The 5183-nt window shown below is 48.7% G+C and overlaps 1 protein-coding gene across 1 annotated transcript in view; it reads left to right on the forward strand.

Moving 5' to 3' along the window:
- The first annotated feature begins 357 nt into the window (after window positions 1-357).
- Window positions 358-5183, forward strand: part of zfhx4 (zinc finger homeobox 4) — a 56847-nt gene continuing 52021 nt past the window's right edge. Inside the window, 1 exon segment of the mRNA XM_079754627.1 lies at window positions 358-722. The gene's annotated coding sequence lies outside the window, so the exon portion shown is untranslated.

Here is a 5183-nt window from a genome sequence, read left to right on the forward strand (position 1 = left end):
AGTAAGAGCGTTGCTTATTGTTCTACACTTTATTTTTTGTACCCTACAGTAAAAAACAACCGGTTAGATACAGCGGGGCTGTTCCCCCGTTAGATCATGACGCTCCCCGACCCACGGCAGCCGAGCGCCGGCCCGGACTCCGTGCGCGTCATTTGCAATGTGGAGACTGTTGATCAACTCACTAATTACACTTCTCTCCTCTCTCTCTCTCCTCTCTCTCTCTCTCTCTCTCTCTCTCGCTCTCTCTCTCTCTCTCTCTCTCTCGCTTGCTCCCTCCCTCCCTTTCTCATTCGCCCTCTCTCTTCCATTCCCAGAGTGCATATCGGGAATAGACACACAAAGACATGCGCACTCAACTTAATCAGCCATTTTTTTTTTAAACAGGGGCTAAAACGATAATAATTAGCAGAATAAAGACATATCGGATTTTCATTTCCCTTCCTCTCCGGCTCCCCGACCCCTCCACAACCGAGACTGCGCGGCAGTCGTCGACACGTCGTTTCGCGACCGGATCCAAAAGGATAGCTTTCTGAAAACGCTTTGACATTTGTATTTTTTTGCCCGTTTTCCCAATATAAAGTTGGAGGATTAATATTTATCCAGTTTTTTTTTTTTCCTTTTTTGTTCGTCAAACCACGGCAAGGCACTGGATGTGACTTTCTATTATAAACCCCCCCCAAAGCAAGGAGACGCCAGCGGAGGGGAACAGCAGGGGGAAGAAAGTAAGTTTGTGTTTCCTCTCGCTTTAACTTTTATTGAGTAGTTTGGTGTTCAATTCGGCTCGAGTATCGATTATTTTTCTCCGTGGATCTCGCCAGATCTTTGACGTTACCCGGACTCCGGTAAACAGGTGCTGGACGCGGTGTTTAGTGCCGAAAAGCTCTCGCGTATCGGGGGTCTGTTTCCTCAACTCCAGCGTTGGCTGCACACAGTAAACAAGCAAGGGACCTGGCGAGGGGGCTATCGTCGGAGGGTCCAGGCATATCAACCCCTCTTTGCCAAATCCGCTTTCACAACTTTATAAGGGGGCGATCGCTGGTTCTTCCTCGGATGGTTGTCGGGAAACAAGAACCTCGCACCACGTCAATAGTTCCCCCTTTTGTGCTTCGTTGGTACGTGGACAGGATCTCACTGTAGACGTCCGTCCGCTCGGTCGGTCGGACATGTCCAGTTCCCCCCCCCCCCCCCCCCCTTGTTTCAAGTCAACGACTGACTACAGCTGCCAACCCCACGACCGGTGTTCTAGTCCACTGGTAAACACGACCATTCCCCACCAAAAGTTCCGATATCTCTGATTCACACACCGCGAAATAGGTTCAGCGTTTACCTCTTTTTAACCGGACCTTTCGTGCGTTCACACCATCCAGAGCCCAGACAAACCACAAGTCAACCAGCGACTCGTTTTCCTCGTCTCGATACTAACAAAAAGTGTTTATTCTTTAAAAAAGCCATTTTTTACTCCGTGATTACACACGCGTTATAAAACAGCGATCCGATCTCCCCGGCGTAGCCCCTCGTGCTGTCGTTACCTGCTGCTCAGTCCCGTGGTCTCCCCTCCTCACGAGGCGTGGGTGCTAGTGTCGCCCGGGAGGGAGGAGCGATCGGTGGGGTAGCGGTGGTACGGTACAGTCCTATAGAACCAGCGACTCCCAGCATGAGTATTTTCACTGGGATGGGGGGAAACACGGTCGAGATCAGAGGTGTACAAACCTTGCCCCGCAGAATATAGTCTGTTATTGATAAAAAAAAGATCGTGCTCTGTATGCTTTTTCATTTTTCATCGCGAAATATGATCCATTTTTTTCTCTTCGATCGCCATCCGCGATTGGTGAGGTGATCATTTTCTCTCCAAGTGAATTGAAATGTCCTTTCTTTAGGGATCACTTGCTTTGAGTTGTCAGTGGTTATGGTTTGGGTTTAATTTGGGCAGAGGTGAGAAGGTTCGAGGCTGTGGGAGTTGTTGGGTTTCCCCCCCTTATGCCGGGGTGGAGGTAGTAGGGTGGAGGAAGAGGGAGACTTGGCTCGGATTGGGACGCGACAGTGACAGGGACATCGATCGCTTACATTGAGAGCCAGAAAAAAAACACGGCGAAGGGCGAGCCAGTCTCAACTGGGGTATGTAACTGTGTGTGTGTGTGTGTGTGTGTGTGTGTGTGTATGTGTGTGTGTGTGTGTGTGTGTTTGTGTGTGTGTGTGAGAGAGAGGAGAGAGCTAGACAGAGAGAGAAAGAGATAGAATGCGCTCTCATACGGTTTGCTTATGCAGACGGGTTTCCAGTGGACACTATATGGCTTTTACGTACATTTGACATGGATTTAATCAGTGATATTATTTCTGAGGCTTTAATTGGGAAAAAAAAGTGCAGCTGCTTTTTTCATTTGTATGTTTTACGCTTTGCTGGAATAACTTTGGTCTGGGACTAAAATATTTTATTTTTGAACAGCAGGGAATAAACCCTTAATTTTCGCAAATTGTAATATTTTAATTAACTAATTACTGCGTTTGAATTCGAGATACACATTAGTATACTTACTTGTTGTTGTTGTTGTATTTGTATAATAATAATAATTATTATTATTATTATCATTTGAGTTATTTGTATTATTATTTGCATTATAATTATGATTATTATAATTTGTACTATTATGTGGAGGGCCTTATTGAGAAATGTCGGTGAATAGTGTATTTGTATCACATTTAAAATTATAAAATAATTCGTACGAATGATTGCCGTATTCATATTACTGTTTTGTGGATGCTGTCGGTGGGCCCCACATTGCCGCCGCTGGGCGGCCAAGCCATAGCGATTTCATTACGTTATACACATCCAGGAATGGAATAAACTATTAAAAAACAGAAATACAATTAAACAGGAAAAAAAATGACACACTCGGACCCCACCACGGATTCGCTCACACCGCGTGTCTCTATTTGTAGTGTCTATTCGTCCTATTCGCAGAATGGTAAATTTCTCTTTGCCTATTTGGACCGTTGGTGCCCGGGCCCTCTTGTCTGGGGGGTTTGTCTTTTGCTGTAATGGATGTCGTAGCTGCTGTTTCCGAGCCTTATTCATAGCCTGCGCTGAATACATGTTGTTAAAGATGCAACTGCGACGAGGACGGCGTGTGTCTCGGATAAACATCCCCGTAGCCCCTCGTCAGATGCACGCAGGCGGCCCCTATAAGAGCACAATAGCTTCTGGTTTGAGGACGCTTCATGATTATTAAAAAACCAACGCGTTTTCACCATGGCAGCCCCTCGTGAACGGCGCGGATGGGGCACGCGAGCGAGATTGAGGAAGCAGGAGAAGACAGTAGAGGCGGGGGGGGGATCGAGGCAGGGAGGGAGGGAGGGAGAGAGAGAGGGGAGGGTGAGAGAATGAGAGGGAGGCATGGGGCTGTGTCTGTCCCTATAACTCCTGGGCTCTAGACACATGCAGCTTGAAGATCGGCTCGGGCCTCACCGAGGGGTCGACAGTGTGTCATTTCCACCCGGCTAGATTGCCCTCTGCCTATCTGATATTAATGTGCAAATCAATATTTCAGGGATTAAATTTCCCTTCTTCATTTTTTATGGTTTCTACCTCAATAAGTCTCCCGTCTAATAGAGGAGGCTGGGTGATTTAGAAGCCTTTGCTGCAGAGAGAGAGAGGGGGAGCGAGAGAGAGAGAGAGAGAGGGAGAGAGAGGTGGAGAGAAAGAAATAGAGAGGAGCTTTGCAACAAGGCTATCTCTGCATTTTAATGTTCTTCTCCATGGATCCCCATAGGCCCTATACGTAAGGAGGGCTATATCACATGCTTTACGCTGTAAAGACAGCCAATTTGGCAAAAAAGGCGGAAAGGGAAAATATGAGTTCGGTTGAATACTTAAGACGCTCTGGTAATCCGAGTAGTGGGTATTAGTGAAGACCGCCACCGCCACCCCCCCACCTCACCTCCTCGAAGACATGTACACACACACACACACACACACACACACACACACACACGGACACAGAGCTTCATCCAAGCAAACCCGCATTACAGAGGGTCACGGCTGAACGCGCGCTACAGCTTGCTACAGCAGACACACACATACACTCACGCACACCCATGCACACACACGCAGACACCGGTCCCTGTTCACAACATTTTTCCTCCACCTTTCGTCTTTCCCATCGTCCCACCTCCTCCTCCTCCCCCTCCTCCTCCTCCTCCTCCTCCTCCTCCTCCTCCTCCTCCTCCTCCTCCTCATCTCTTCCTCTTCTCTCCTATCTCTCCCCACTCCCTCCTCCCCCACCGGTGACAACATCTGGCGTGTGCGTGTTATTATTTGTTGGTATAGAAAATGAATGGCTCTGACCACAATGACCTGTGTATGATTATTGTGGGTAGGGGGGGAGACTTGGAGGTGGCAGGGGAGAGAGAGAGAGAAAGAGAGAGAGGGAGAGAGGGAGGGAGGGAGGGGAGGATTCTAATGCTGCTGCATCTCATTGGCAGCCAAAGCAAATGAGCACCCGGACCCCCATGACTCCCCATAGACCTTCATTAAGGGACAGTGCACAGAACACCGTCTGTCTGCCACTAGGTGTGTGTGTGTGTGTGTGTGTGTGTGTGTGTGTGTTTATTTAATCCTCCTTCCTGTACCATCTGGTGTGTGCGTGCGTGTGTGTGTGTGTGTGTGTGTGTGTGTGTGTCTCTAGCGACGTAGTGTGAATTTCATACTATATGCAGAACGGGGAATTCCCCGCCACCACCCCCCCCCCCCACCTCCCACACATACACACACACACACACACACACACACGCACGCACACACAAGCACACAGACACACACACACACACACACACACACACGCCCCTCCTCTTGTTAGGCTTTGCTAGCAGGGAGGAGTAGACCACTGTAAAGTTGGGAGCGAGTGTCAGCGAGTGAACGACAAGAAATGAAGGAGCGAGAGAGAGAGAGAGAGAGAGAGAGAGAGAGACAGACAGAGAGAGAGAGGACGGGGGAGAGAGAGAGAGAGAGAGAGAGAGAGAGAGAGAGAGAGAGGGAGAGAGAGAGAGAGAGGAAGAGGCACAAAAGAGCTCTAATTGTAGCACGACCGCTTGGCTTCCTCCCTGATTCACGGCCATTATGATGTGAAAAGCACAACTGCCTGTCCTCCATTATGAAAACGGCTGGCCTGCGCACACACACACACACA

This window comes from Pollachius pollachius, assembly GCF_949987615.1.
Source record: "Pollachius pollachius genome assembly, chromosome: 17".
NCBI classification, from domain to species: domain Eukaryota; kingdom Metazoa; phylum Chordata; class Actinopteri; order Gadiformes; family Gadidae; genus Pollachius; species Pollachius pollachius.